The sequence below is a fragment of the Natator depressus genome, chromosome 1, assembly GCF_965152275.1.
Source record: "Natator depressus isolate rNatDep1 chromosome 1, rNatDep2.hap1, whole genome shotgun sequence".
Taxonomy (NCBI): Eukaryota; Metazoa; Chordata; order Testudines; family Cheloniidae; genus Natator; species Natator depressus.
The window spans coordinates 101,583,948-101,600,313 of NC_134234.1; positions in this window are offsets into that span (position 1 = coordinate 101,583,948).

Genomic DNA, 16,366 nt, shown 5'->3' on the forward strand with positions numbered 1-16,366 from the left:
TGTTGTCCTGTTCTTTAATTGTAATAGATTTCTGTATGTGATGACCACACAACTTTGCTCGGAATTGACCAGAGGATTTTGTTTTAGGGAGGCTTATATGGATTTTTTAGATCCTACCAAATTTTCCTGAGTCACTTAGTAAGTATGTATAAGATCTTCAGGTCAATTCCAGCCTAACTGTGCAGAAAGGCAAACCCCAGCTGCTTGTGCTGGGGTCCACGCATAGAGTTACCATCATTTAGAAAAGTTTTGTCAAGGACAATTGTTCAACTAACCTGGGGTCTTGGGGGTTGATAGGCCCTCACCTAACACAGCCTTTCTGTGTGCATTTGTGTGAACTGTAGCACTTGTTTGTTCTGATTTACAAAATGCCTTAATCAACAGAACTCCTGGGTCAAACTGGATGAAATGAAGCACTTTGTCTAAGATCACCGAGTGACAAAACCTGTATTAGAATGTAAGGATCCCTTGTTCTCAGTCCTGCACTTGGTCCACTTGGCTATGCTGCTTCTCAGACTACTGAGCTTTCATTCTCCCAGTGGTTAGAGAGCACAGTGGCTCTTGACGGAGGGGCCAGCTGAGCTGCAGGAGGCAGCAAGGAGGGACCTTGTGGTGATCCTAGAGTCCTCTGTGGCTCCCAGCACAGTCCAAATGGGAAGGGAAATGTAGAGAGAATGGCCCATGATGTCTTCTCCCCTTTTTTTAAAATCTGGTGGCAGATATGGTAAAAACCAGCACTGGATGTTTGGTGGGGATGAAAATTAATAATTGAGAATTTTTAGGAAAAAATCAATGACAAACTTTCCACCCTACTGGATCAGTTTGTTTCCAAAACTCTCTGCACAAGGAAAAAAGGGATACAATTTTTTTTTAAAGAAAGCAGAGTCGCTCTGCCATTTCTAGATTCCCTGAATCATAGGGGCTTGTGGCTGTGAACCTGGCACCCCAAAGATCATTTGTACATAGGAACATGCAATAGATATATGAATAGTGCTGTCTCTTAACATGTAATTAACAACAAGGCCCTGCACACACCGAAAACTGGAACATTCTTTAAAAGGGGAAATGAACTCCAAAATATTTCAGGAAAATATGGCTGGTTGTTTGAAAGAAGAAAACTGAAACCTTCTGTGTTACAAAGAAGCAATAAAATGCAGCTGCTTTTCAGTGGCTGTTATACTGATTAGTTCTTCAGCTAAGGCCCAATTCTTCAGGCTGTCCACATGCTGGACTCCCTTTGAAGCCAACAGGATTGGGCCCATATGGAGAATTGTTTATTAACATTACTCTGTTTTCTCACACCTCTGTTTTAGCAAAGGTATATGAAACTTCCTGGGAATGCTTTAGTGACTATCTGTTCTATTGTGCCTGTGACCTTTGGTCCTCTGTTATGACTAGCAGTGAATTAGCCATGACCAATGAGAGGTTGGAGCTCATATATTGCATTTGCATAGAGAAATTATTTCTTTTCTTCAGTAATAGTGCTCCCACAATAATGCCAAGTATGGTTATAGCTCCCAAGGCAAGTTCCCCACAAACTATATTTTTTAAAATTACTTACACAGAGTTTCTTGTTTTTTCCTCTTTAAAAAAGATAATCTGATGCCCATGCTAGTTGTTGGCTTGCTAAAGTACTGGTATATTTGCATTGCACAGAACTCTACACTCTAGTCTAAAGATCTTTGATGTTAGCTACAACTGGTAGTTGTTTTGAAGGAGGAGAAAGCAATGAAGTCCAGCAAATTTTTTTAAATGAAAGTCCTAACTGTGAGGAATTGCTACAGAGGTTGTAATGAGATTATATTGGCTGTGAGGAGAAGGCTATCCAAATTGGGAGGTACTGTATAGAACAGTCAGCTGGTTTTCCACGTAATTTTACTTTGTTCTTTATGTGCTAATCTAACAATTATTTCACAAACAGCAATATCTGTAAAGTAATGTGACAACATTTGTTAGAATTTCCTTGCCTCAAATGTCTTGAATCTTAAGCTTTAATGTGTTTCATCCGTTTAATTTTTGAATCTAGTATTTATTCAAACATTACAGCAATGTTCTACCATTCATTGAGTATCATAGTGTCTAGAGAGTTCTATTTACATATTGAATATTTTTCTCTCTTACTGTCACACAGTGAGGTTTTCCATGTTCATGCAACTAGATCAGGCTTTTGTCTCTAACAGGTGCAAGAGGAAATGCTGGTGCTGAGCATTTCAAAGAGTGCAACTGGGGTGCTGTTCTTTTGGCTGCATTTGCATTTGGCATCACCAATATAGTGGAGAGGTGTGGCCTAAAGAATGCAACTGTCAAGAAATTTTCAAATAATTGCACGTCGGTGCACGTGGTAGTTAGGTAGCAAATAGCTCGTACCAGATTTTGCACCTCTATTAGTCAGTATAAGGTTAACAGCAACTCACTCAAGTTGCATTGCGTGGCCTCATCAACCTCTCTTTATATTGTGGAGCAGCTGGAGACATATTGACTGTCACTAGGCTGAAGAATGTAAGTAAGTTGGAGGGGTCCTGATGTTTTATAAACATTTGAGTTAACCTGAGGTACAGAAGAGTGAGGGGTCTTTAGCAGGAGGTGGCTTTTTACAGGTGCCATGGATAACACACGAGTCGGACGTAGACTTTCCTATCCACAAATTTTTGTCCTGAGATGCAGGCTTTTGGGAGATTTCTCAGCCCCTCAGGAATTCCTCCAAAGTTATGGGAATCTTGGGCCGGTCATAGCCATCAGTGCTACAGTGGTAGCAACCATGGAGTGACCTCAGATAGGTTAGAAAAGATAGAGATGTGTCCAGGCAAGACATCACTGTTGCATCTTAATACTTTAAAGTCATAATGGATTTATCTTCACAATACCTCTGTGAGGTAGGGAAGCATTATTATCCCAATTTTACATATGAGCAGGTTGTAAGGCACAGATTAAGTGATTGCCCAGGGTCACACAGGAAGTCTGTGGCAGAGCGAGGAACTGAACCCAGATCTCCTGAGTGAGAATGTAGTATCTCAAATCACAAAAATGACAACTCTTGATTCCTTGTGCCCTACTATTGTTGGAGTTCACATACAGTAATGCAGGAATTACATTATTGTTATGATTTAAGTTATTTTTCAAGTCTGGGGTGGTTGTTTTTTTTAAAATGGGAGAGAAACAGGATAGATGTGTGATGATCGAGGGAGGTCAGGAGGAAAGCCTCATGCATTTCAACTTCTCATTTTATACAAGCGTGCCCAGACTACAGCCTGAAAATAGGATCTATAGGCCACAGTGAAGTTTTATGACTTTATCTCAGAAGTCTTCTGAAGCTTACAAGTTTGACCACCTCCATTCTGCACCTCTGTGAGGAATTAAAAGGGGATATGAAGAGGCACGTATGAGAAGTGTGTTCTACTTTTGATGGTCAAAGTCAACACCACTCTGGGGTTGCTGGCAGTGTGAACATTTCAGAGACTTAAAGGAGTCACCTCCAGTGATAAGCTAGACCTCTCCAGTTGCATCGAGCAATTGTGTATTATTCTCAGGCAGGTTAATAATTACACTGATTTTTTCCAGAGGCAGCAAATCAGTATAGAAGTCTTTGATATTACAGACTTCCAATCTGTCCTTTGTGCTCCTGACTATACTCATGTTCCTCCTAGGCCTCTGGGGAGCAAAAAGGGGTTCCATTAACTCAAGCTGCAGCTCACCTGTGAGGCAAATTGAATAGCCACAGGTGTTGCTCAGGAACATACCATGGCTGTCACATTCTCAGATGCTGTGGTGTGGCAGTGAAATAAGAGACCAGAGAGATTGCGGGAGGCTGGCTTCTGGATAAAGACAGAAAATCAGCTCATGGTAGCATTAGCGCTCTTGTTATGGTTAGCTGCTCTGGGCTGGTGAACAGAGTTCTTGCTCAGAGGGAATACTCTCTATGCTTTGAAAACATGGCTCATGACGCCTTTTACTGATCTCAGCAATACCTCAAAAGGAAAATTATAATTCTCTTCACCAAGCCACCAGCTCTACCATTGACAGAGCTTTCAGAACTCTGACAATGAGATTCTGAGAGGATCTGCTGTCACCCTGGTGTATAAGTTAGTAAAGGTTTATGTACTCATTCTGGCTTATTGTATGCTGTACAATGATGCCTTGAGACATAGAGAGAACACACCCAAGGAGCTGAATATAGGTAGATGTAGAGGATCTTCATTTTCTAGCCAGTCCCTGTGAGACAGGCAGGGCAGAGAGGGGCTGATGGTTGGAAACCTCTGAGATAAATACTATACAGATAATTGCACTTTCCAATAGGTTCATGCTTCATCAGAAAAAAAGAGAGAACAGACAGAGGAAAAACAAGGAAATAATTGCAGACAGGTTAATTGTACGCTGTCTATATTTTTTTAAAATGCATGAATCCATGCAAAACTCATTAGGAGAACACAACAGATAAAATCTTCTCCGTGTGGAAGGCTTCAGTAGCAATAATAAGGAAATTAAAGCTGAGTGGTTTAAAACAGCGCCATTTTATTTAGTAGCGTGGTTGCATAAACAAATCTGCTAAACCCAGGTAGGCCACACACTGGCCACAAGCAACTGAATAACAGGGGCAGGAAAAAGCTTAAATAAGGAAAACTAAAACTCAGTTTAATGTCTCTTTCCTTCCTTTTTTATATTCTAGCATCAAGGCCTCTTGTGACTGTACTCTCTGAAGCAAGCAACTGCATGGGATTATTTTAAATCAAAGCTGCAGAAGCTATCGAAAGCCTGCATCCCAACTAAGGGAAAAAAATTCATAGGCAGGAGTTGTAGACCAAGCTGGATGAGCAAGCATCTCAGAGAGGTGATTAAGAAAAAGCAGAAAGCATATAGGGAGTGGAAGAAGGGAGCAAGGAAAGCTACCTTATTGAGGTCAGAACATGTAGGGATAAAGTGAGACAGGCTAAAAGTCAAGTAGAGTTGGACCTTGCAAAGGGAATTAAAACCAATAGTAAAAGGTTCTATAGTCATATAAATAAGAAGAAAACAAAGAAAGAAGAAGTGGGACCGCTAAACACTGAGGATGGAGTGGAGGTCAAGGATAATCTAGGCATGGCCCAATATCTAAACAAATACTTTGCCTCAGTCTTTAATAAGACTAAAGAGGATCTTAGGGATAATGGTAGCATGACAAATGGGAATGAGGATATGGAGGCAGACATTACCATATTTGAGGTAGAAGTGAAACTCAAACAGCTTAATGGGACTAAATCGGGGGGCCCAGATAATCTTCATCCAAGAATATTAAAGGAATTGGCACAGGAAATTGCAAGCCCATTAGCAAGAATTTTTAATGAATCTGTAAACTCAGAGGTTGTACCGTATGATTGGAGAATTGCTAACATAGTTCCTATTTTTAAGAAAGGGAAAAAAAGTGATCCGGGTAATTATAGGCCTGTCAGTTTGACATCTGTAGTATGCAAGGTCTTGGAAAAAATTTTGAAGGAGAAGGTTAAGGACATTGAAGTCAATGGTAAATGGGACAAAATAAAACATGGTTTTACAAAAGGTAGATCATGCCAAACCAACCTGATCTTCTTTTTTGAGAAAGTAACAGATTTTTTAGACAAAGGAAATGCAGTGGATCTAATTTACCTAGATTTTAGTAAGGCATTTGATACCGTGTCACATGGGGAATTGTTAGTTAAATTGGGTAAGATGGGGATCAATAGGAAAATTGAAAGGTGGATAAGGAATTGGTTAAAGGGGAGACTACAACGGGTCCTACTGAAAGGTGAACTGTCAGGCTGGAGGAGGTTACCAGTGGAGTTCCTCAAGGATTGGTTTTGGGACCAATCTTATTTAACCTTTTTATTACTGACCTTGGCACAAAAAGTGGGAGTGTGCTAATAAAGTTTGCAGATGATACAAAGCTGGGAGGTATTGCCAATTTAGAGAAGGATAGGGATATCCTACAGGAGGATCTGGATGACCTTGTAAACTGGAGTAATAGTAATAGGATGAAATTTAATAGTGAGAAGTGTAAGGTCATGCATTTAGGGATTAATAACAAGAATTTTAGTTATAAGCTAGGGACGCATCAATTAGAAGTAACGGAGGAGGAAAAGGACCTTAGAGTATTGGTTGATCATAGGATGACTATAAGCTGCCAATGTGATATGGCTGTGAAAAAAGCTAATGCGGTCTTGGGATGCATCAGGAGAGGTATTTCCAGTAGGGATAAGGAGGTTTTAGTACCGTTATACAAGGCACTGGTGAGACCTCACCTGGAATACTGTGTGCAGTTCTGGTCTCCCATGTTTAAGAAGGATGAATTCAAACTGGAACAGGTACAGAGAAGGGCTACTAGGATGATCCGAGGAATGGAAAACCTGTCTTATGAAAGGAGACTCAGGGAGCTTGGCTTGTTTAGCCTAACTAAAAGAAGGTTGAGGGGAGATATGATTGCGCTCTATAAATATATCAGGGGGATAAATACCGGAGAGGGAGACAAATTATTTAAGCTCAGTACCAATGTGGACACAAGAACAAACGGATATAAACTGGCCACTAGGAAATTTAGACTAGAAATTAGACGAAGGTTTTTAACCATCAGAGGAGTGAAGTTTTGGAATAGCCTTCCAAGGGAAGCAGTGGGGGCAAAAGATCTATCTGGCTTTAAGATTAAACTTGATAAGTTTATGGAGGAGATGGTATGATGGGATAACATGGTTTTGGTAATTAAATATTCATGGTAAATAGTCCCAATGGCCTGTGATGGGCTATTAGATGGGGTGAGATCCGAGTTACCCAGGAAATAATTTTCTGTAGTATCTGGCTGATGAATCTTGTCCATATGCTCAGGATTTAGCTGATCGCCATATTTGGGGTCGGGAAGGAATTTTCCTCCAGGGCAGATTGGAAGAGGCCCTGGAGGTTTTTCGCCTGCTCTGTAGCATGGGGCATGGGTCACTTGCTGGAGGATTCTCTGTTCCTTGAAGTCTTTAAACTACGATTTGAGGACTTCAATAGCACAGATATAGGTGTGAGGGTTTTTTTGTAGGCGTGGTGGGTGAAATTCTGTGGCCTGCGTTGTGCAGGAGGTCAGACTAGATGGTCATAATGGTCCCTTCTGACCTAAATATCTATGAATCTATGTAAGATCAGTGGCCTCTCATGGTTTTGAGGAGACATCTGAACATTCTGCTTCTGGTTAGTACAGAAGATACAGCAACTGTAACCTCACCTCTGTCCCTTATGAGTTGATATTAATTCATGAGGGGTAGTTGCAATGTACTCAGTCTAGTCCAGAGTAAAGAATTTTCTCTTCAGAGCTTCTAACGATTGTCCTCACACCTGCACCAAACACAGTAACTGGCTGACACTACCCTGCTGTCAAAAACAGAGACCAGCCTAAACATGTAAACTGCCAGCCTGCAAACTAAATTCCAGTGGGCCCAAATCTTCAGTGTTACAACATCACTCTGAGCTCCTTCAACATTTGTTTCAGCTTCCTGTGCCTCGTTTCCACCTCCCCCACCAAATCCAGCATCCTCCCCATTGAATCTCTGTCCTGTGCCAGAGAATCAGAGAAAGGAGAGAGAGAAGCCCAATCAGGACTGTGGGGAGTTAATTTGACCCATCTAGGCTATCAATTTGGTGTACCTGTTCTGTGGCCTTGAGTCGAGCACTGTCAGGCTGTCACCATTCCCTTAGCATTTTATTCATTCTGGGGCAGCTTTGGTCTTGGGGTGACAGTGAGGTTGGGAGGCAAGAGAGCTTGGATTTCCCCCCAGCTGTGCTGCTGACTCACTATATGGCCTTAGGCCAGTCACTTAACCTCACTGTATCTCAGTTTCCCAAATGTACAAGAGGGCACCTTGGTAAAGCATTTTGACAGGAATCCCTTACACATCCTAACGTGGGGTGAGTTCTTTCCAGCTTGACTGAATGTTGGTTAGATGAGGGGAAAACATTTTTGGGGCTCTTCACAGTTGGACCAGTTTGTCCCAGAAGTGAGAGCAGTTTTATGGCTCCAGTCTGTATACTGCCTTGTACTGATAAAGGTTTGGTGATCAGCGTGTAGTGTATGTTTGTGGTAACCTGTCAGAAAGGGAAGAGTGAAAATGGGTCTTTTGAGCAGAACAACAATTTGAATGAAATAAGCCTACCCAGCACCTCAGGACCTTCCCTTCCCTTCCCCATCACAAGATTACTTGCTCTTCAGTTTAAGCCCAAACCTAGCACCTCAACAGTAACATTCATGCTCAAATAAATTGGTTAGTCTCTAAGGTGCCACAAGTCCTCCTTTTCTTTTTGCGAATACAGACTTACACGGCTGTTACTCTGAAACCTGATTACTGAGTCTGTCAGTCCTCTCATCTACCTTGCAACCTTGAATATGAGTAACTAAAGTATCTGCAGTGCTCAGAAACCACACTGATGCGTGCCTGTACAAAACCTGATAACAGATAAGAAAGTAACTCCATTGTAAAGCCAATTTGGGGTGATAGTGGGCGTGGGTGAGTGGTTAGGTAAGGGTTAATGGAATGGAGGACTGCTATTGTGGGCTAATCGGTGTGTGTATGTAAAGAATAGAAAATTTTATTCTCCCCAGGAGGATCTGCAACTTTCAGACATTGAAGGGTTACCACCTGGAACAAATCTGATCTACCGGCCCCAAAGATATTTTGTGGTGGTTATATTCTGGACTCCTTGAAGTCCAGAATACTCTGTTTGTTCTAGGGAAACAATTTATGCTTTTTTCCTCAGCCATATATTAGCTCTTTCCACTCGTAACCCTTTCCTTGAAATTGAAAATGGAAAAGCTGGTCTCCATGTAGATTTTTGCTTTCAGATTTTTTAACTTTTTTACCTTGCCAGCCTCTTTCTGTGATAAAGGGAAATGAAAATGATGAGCTCTAAATTAAGAAATTCTGTTAGGGAGATTTATAGAAATATTTGTTATCAGTAGGGCCCTACCCAATTCACGGTCCATTTTCATCAATGTCACGGTCATAGGATTTTAAAAAATCATAAATTTCATGATTTCAGCTATTTAAATCTGAAATGTCACGGTGTTGTAATTGTAGGGGTCCTGACCCAAAAGGAGATTGTTGGGGGGGTCACAAGGTTGTTGTAGGGGGGAGTTGCGGTACTGCTACCCTTACTTTTGCGCTGTTACTGGCTGCGTTGCCTTAAGAGCTGGGTGGCTGGAGAGAGCGGCTGCTGCTGGCTCAGAGCCCAGCTCTCAAGGCATTGCCCTTGTCAACAGCAGTGCAGAAGTAAGGGTGGCATGATATGGTATTGCCAGCCTTACTTCTGCACTGCTGCCTTCAGAGCTGGGCCCTTGGCCAGCAGCTGCCACTCTCCGGCCACCCAGCTCTGAAGGCAGCAGCGCAGAAGTAAGGCTGGCAATACCACAACCCCCCTACAACAACCTTGCAATCCCACCCACAACCTCCTTTGGGGTCAGGACCCCCAGTTTGAGCAATGCTAGTCTCTCCCATGAAATCTGTAGAGTATCGGGTAAAAGTAGAGAAAAGACCTGATTTCACGGGGGAGACCAGTTTACATGATCTGTGACATGTTTTTCATGGCTGTGAATTTGGTAGGGCCCTAGTTATCAGCTTTACTTAATTTAAGTATACTTAACTTGCTAAAGAAACGGCTGAAGAATGGGTTCTGTAAACTCAGGTCTCCCTCCTTAGTTTGGAGATAATACAGCTAGCATTTCAGCTTTGATGTTGCTCCAAGGATGGATGGCTCGCCTGTCTCCCATTCCAGATCAGCATGTCACACTTAAATAATAATCAGGGATTTGATTACCCAAAATAGCATTATGAACCAAAGGGCTGTTCACTCTGACTGGCCACTGGAGGTCACCATAGCTCTACAAAAATAAGCAACTCTTAATCAATAATTCACAATAAAAACAGCTTAAAAACGGAGCTGCTCTGAGACTTTATAAGTAACTGGTGTGAAAACTGTGGGGTACAAACACAATAAACTACAATTACAAATATATGACATTCACAGGAATTATTTTAAGCAAAAAGTGTAGGAGTCCACTTCCCACAGCCCCCTTCTGTATAAAGTGAGCATCTACCATACTGTGAGTGGCTGAAGAGAGGAAAAGTTAGCCTCTGGTTTCTCATTTTTACGTAGTGGAGATGGAGTTGCTTCACATAACTGCTGTCTGAGGTTTCTTCTTGTGACTCTCCTCCTCTCCCAAAGCAGAATGTCTTTCAGCTGGCCACTGATTTAGGGAACTTGATCCGCAGGGGCCTAGGTTGAGGGTCTATGAGTGTCTGTCTCCTGAAAGCTTACCTCCTCATGAGCATGACACCTGTTATCCTGCAGGAGTATCATCTTTCCCTTCCCTGCAGCAAACCTCTACGTCAGTAAGATTCATTGGCCAAGAACTGGAAGCAACCTGGGATATACTTGAAGCACAGTTGCGTGCTCGAATTAGCTAGTAGATAGCTGCCTCGATAGAGGCATACCAAATATCCATAATTTAAAAATAAGCAAAATGTGAAATGTAATAGAAAAATGTATGACCCTTCAGCAATCCTCTAACAAGTGGGGTTTTTTTTTGCCTTTCCGGCTAAGTACCTCTCATAGCCTGTAAATACACATTCATTAGACTTCTAAAATTTTCCTCTTGTGTCAACTGAAATAAGGCCAAATCCTCCTCTGCTCTCTGAATTGTAGCTCTCTTGTATGTACCATGTACAGAATGAGCAATACAAACCCACACTACTCCTGGGAAAGGACTGTTTTGCCCACTAAGAGCTCTGATCCTGGGAGGTACTAAGCAAGCTGGCTCTGATCCAGCAAAGCACTTAAGCACATGAGCAGTGCCATTGACTTCAATTATTCAAACTAGACGGGGGTGAGAAGATGCTGAGCATGTTGAGACACAGCAGCCATGGGTGCTTATGAAGCTCCTTAAATTATTATTTGTTATCTGTGTTCTGGTAGCACCTATCCTGGGCACTCTGCGGTCAAATAGGAAGGCACAGCCTTTGCTCCAATGAGCTTACAACCTCAGGCAAGCAACACAGGAAAAGGGAGTGAGCAAGACAACACGCAGGGCCAAAGTCTCTGGTCTGCTGCAGTTCCTTTGCGCCACTCACATAGCACAAAGGGGTGGTATTTTGGCTGGAGGTGGCTGGGGGAGAATTCCCCTTGTGCAGGGGGGGTGGGGGGCATGCTTTCTCTTCTGGCATAAAGCTGTGGGAGGTGGCATAAAGGCCTCCTGCTCCAACCACCCATCCCCCCCCCCACCTGTGATGCAGGGACTGAGGAAGGGAAGGGGAGGAAGTGTGCAGGGAGGGTATGTGGTGGAATGGAGCTTATACTCGGCAGCGTCTCAGCCGCTCTAATTTGCTCTGGGACCTGCTCCCTGAGACCCCTCCACGCTGTGCCAGATGGAGTTCCGATACAGGGGACAATTTGAGCCACAATCAGTATTAGTTACGTTTAAATATTGGCTGTTCCCCTCTGTCCTGCTACTTATTCATTTGAAGTGGGACTCAAGGAGGGATTTGAAGAAGGTGAGGGAAATGGCTTTACAGTTCCATTCAGGGAAGGTGTCCCAGGCACAAGCAATAGCATAGAGACGTCTTTAGGAAAAAGCAGACAAATGGGACACGGTCAGGACTGGTGTTATTACTGGAAGGCCTGTGGGTGACTACAACGAAGTATATAGACATTCTTGCATGTAAAGAGTTACTGAGGTTCGACCTGTCCTGTGGCAGATCCTAGACTAGGTTATAAAAGGAAAGAAAACTGGTACGAAGGAGGCTATGAAAGGGGAAGGCTGTCCTCTTGCTCCTCTCAGCTTGCTGCAGCTGGAAAGGCCTAAGGTGGTTAGTATCCAGTAGTCCAAGTTGTTTAGTTCTGGTTTTGAGTTTGGTTTTTGAAAACTGAGCCAGCCTCAAAGAAAGGGATGTGAAGAGGCCTTAGCTGAAACCTTACTTTTTTCCTTCTCTTGCAGTTGAATCCGCACTGCAGATTGGCAATGTGGTAATAAACAAGAGTGGGTAGAGAGCAGGGAGAGGAGCACTGTTAAGGCGAGTAGTCTGGACTTGATGAACTGGAGGAGAGCTTCAAAGAGAGAAGTGACATGATCAGAGAAGCAGGCAAGGCAGATGATCTCAGCAGCTGTGATTGATATAGATTGGAGGCGGGCAACATAGGTTTCAGGGAGGCCAGAAAGAAGTTGCAATAGTTACTGAGTTTTCAGAAACCTCCCACTCTCCTCATAGTTGAAATAATATCACATGCTCTTAGCATCTTCTAACCCAATCTTCAAAATAAAAAACAGGAAGTGTTTTTTTGTTTTGGGTTGATCTCTAGTGCGCAGTGAGCACCACTATATAGTTTGGAAAACCAATGCCCTAGTTGCTGATTAGAATGCGTGGATGTTAACTCTGCAGAAACCAACAGTGCTTTAAAAATGAGCTCTGATATCTGAAAGACATAATCCAACAACCCGTTTTCAGCACCACACATCACATCCCCTAATAGAAGCAGCCTAGTCTGCAGGAAGGACCACAGAGCTGGGAGTTGAGAGCTCTAGGAGTGCAGTCCTAGCTGTATCACTGACTCAGTGGGAGGTCTTGCTCAAGGGACTTCACCCCGCCCTATCTCTAAAATGTTTGCTTACTGCAGAGTTGTACTACATCTGCCACCTTGATACTTCTCCACAATTCCGGCATTGCTGGTTTGTTCACCAGTCCCTCCCTCTGTTCCACCCATATGTTTAGTAGTTATATGCAGGGACTGGCAACCTTTGGCACGCGGCCCATCAGGGAAAGCCGCTGACAGGCCGGGACGGTTTGTTTACCTGCAGCATCCGCAGGTTCGGCCGATTGCAGCTCCCACTGGCCATGGTTTGCCATCCCAGATCAATGGGGGCTGCAGGAAGCAGCAGCCAGCACATCCCTTGGCCCATGTTGCTTCCCACAGCCCCCATTGGCCTGGAATGGCAAACTGCAGCCAGTGGGAGCTGCGATCCACTGAACCTGCAGATGCTGCAGGTAAACAAACCATCCTGGCCCAGCAGCTTTCCCTGACGGGCCATGGGCCAAAGGTTGCCGATCCCTGAGCTATAGTCTCATTGTTTTGTCTGGCTGTATGAATAGTAATCCCAAAGGAGGAATGCGCAGAGAGAGAGAGAGAGAGAGAGAGAGTTATTCACATAAGAAACTTAAAATGCTGTGAGATTCATTTAGCGTAAATAACTCTTCCTATAGACCCTCTTTCATGATTCTGCGTTTCTGGTTATAAATAATTTTTAACAATAAAAGTGACGGGTTGCACATCGATTTGTATGGGGGGTGTGCACGGAGAACTTGCATTTAACTAGGAAATAATTATCAAAATATCACATAATGCAGCAGAAAGCCTGCTGTAAGCTTCAGACAGCAGTGTCTGTTCTGTCCTCCTGGAGTCTAGAGCCCCACTTTTCTAAACGGAGGATGACCTTTTCTCTCTGCAGCCATGTCTCACATCCGTACACCACACAAGCAGCTGCTGCACACAGACTGTAGGAAACTTCACAAATAAAATGAGTTACATTCCTCAAAATGAGGAAGTGCTTTTGAGGGCTATGCCGCCAGAGAAGCCAGTTCCTCTCAGAACAGGAGAGAACTTGACCCTAACTACCCCACTAACACAAAGCACAATATGTCAAAGAAAAGGAACATTGCCAACTCTTGCAAATAGATTGAGAGCCTTGTGATGTTTGTTGTTAAGATCCCAGCTCCTGGAATCAAGTTGTTTTGTGAGAATCTCAGCTTTGTTTTTGTTTTGTTTTTTAAAGTAAAGGTCTGACACTCCTGGTTGCAGACAAAGGCTTGAACACTTAATCCAGTGCAACCTTGGAAACTAGAAGGCAAATAAAAAGAATCCAAATGTGTAATTTAAAAAAAAATCTCATAATTTTGAGGGCCTGACTCATTATTTTTGAACACTTGGGGTTGGCAGGACTGGAAAAAAATAGTATTAGGTTGTGTTGAAACTATTTTTAATGTTTGAACTGTAAATAGAAATTCATAATGAAGATATGACACTTTATTGTACAGTTTCTTTAGTCTCCTTATAATGTCAGTATTAAGTCAGACAGATGGATACCGAACAGCCCATGCCTTACAATATACAAAAGTACTTACATATTCCAGCACATCTCCTTGCTTGTAGTTTCTAACTATAGTACTTTCTACCTGAAATCCCTTTACTTTATTGCCTAAGAGCCACAGCCATTTTCTCCTGAGACATTCTCTTTGGAGGAGGATCGATAAAGATTAATGAATTGTTTTCCAAATTAAAAAAAGAAAAGAAAAGAAAAGAGCAGTCTCAACTCATATTATAGTTTAAGCTAATTGCTCAAATCAATAGGAGATGTAATGATAATATTTAACATATTTGCTGCTTGGAAAGCCACAACACTTCAGCTTTCCATATAGCCATGCTAAAAATAGTCTTGCGTCTTATTCAGCTACGAGCATGTGTTAAATAGAAATAGAGACGCAAAATGACTGCCTGATGCCAATTCAAAGAATTAAAAAAACTAGTAAAGAAAGAACCGAACACTGATTTTAGAGTGGTTGCATGGTTTGCACACTGCACAGGAAGCCTGATTTCCACTAAAGACACTGACTTCTATGGCCTTGGGCAAGTTGCTTAATTTCTCTGCCTTGGTTTTCCCCTCTGTGAAATGGGAGTAATGATACTTATCTAGTTCATAGGATAGTTGTAAGGATTAGTTAAAGTGCTCTGAGCATGGAAACCACTGTATGCATGGTTGGTGTTATCAGGGCGTAATGCACATATAGCATTCCTGTTCACGTGTTGTTTCTGATTATTTCAATGAATACATTGTACACATGCTGTCCGTGGCCATGCCTCTTCCTCTATCAGCTTTTGGAGATGGCCAGTCTTTCTCTTGTACTGCAGGAATAATGATGTATGCCTTATAATTCATTTGGACATATGGACTGTATCTAAAATGAGATGGTTATTAGGGCAGCAGCATTTGCAACTTAGGGCTTGTCTAAACTACCGCTTAGGTTGATGTAACTTACATCACTCAGGGGTGTGAAATAACCACCGCCCTGAGCCACGTAAATTACATCACCTTAAAGTGGTGTTTCCACCATGCTGTGTCAGTGGGAGATGCTCTCCCACCGACATAGCTTCTGTCTCTTGTGGAGATGGAGTAATTGTGTTGATGGGAGAGCTCTCTCCCATTGACCATGCGCATCTTAGCATGGTAGTGAGGACAAGCCCAAAGAGATTTAGTAGAGCCTTTCCATGTTGTCTATCAGCCAGTGTGAACATCATGTGTAGGCACAGATGATATAAGTACTCTGGCTTCAATTCACCAGTCTATCTCTATTCAGCAAAGCACTTACATACGTGGTTAACTTTAGGTAGGTGCTTAAACGTTTCCTAATGGTGATGGACTTGAGGAGGTGCTTAAACATTTTGCTGAATTGGCAGCTATAAGCCTATCAAGCTTTCCCTAGTGAAGGAGGTCAAAGGAGAGGTGACAGAAGTGATGGGCTGACTAAGGAGGGGAGAGAAAAGCCGAGAATGAGGAAAGATGTGATGCAAGCGTTAATGTCCACACTGAAGGTGAAATGTGGAGGGGAGGTTGTTAAGCAGAGCTGTTCAAAAATGGAAACCAAAAATCCACAAAAATTCTTTATTGAAAAAAAGTCGTTTTTATTGAACGCTCCTTTTCATTCAGAAATGTGACCATCTCTATAGTTAAGAGGATCCAAAATGAGGGACTGCATAGGGCGAGGCAATGCTCAAATTGGGTGAGCATTTTGAGGCATGCCATACCCACTATAATCATTACTGACAATCGAAAAGGCCCAAGGAATTTGCCATCATTTTTTCCTCCCATATGAGTTCTGAGACTTGCAAAATATGGCAAAAATTAACCAAGCACTTACAGTGTGTGTTATATTTGAGATGGTAAAAAAATCATGTAGCAAAAGAGGGGTTTGAACAAAATAGAGAGTCCCAAATGAAAAACAAAAGGGTCCAACTAGGTAGCAATTCAGACAGGCCAATATATTGAGAAGCTGGGCTGTTTTCTGATCGTCTGACAAGTTGACCATGCCTGGCAATCTGGGGGAGAGAGAGACTGAATTTAGTGGGTGATGGTGGGGGCTGGAGAAAGAAAGAACAGTGAGACTAATGAATGCTTGGTCTTGCTCCTTTCTACCTCTCCTCCATGCAGAGTGCTCCCAGCTGCAGTAAAGGAATGGAACTATCACTTACCTAGTCCTGCACCTACTGTGTCTGCTGTGTAATATGTTTACTGGTAGCTGTCTCTGTGTGCTATATATATGTAAGCAGAGTCAGGATGAGCTCTACCCTG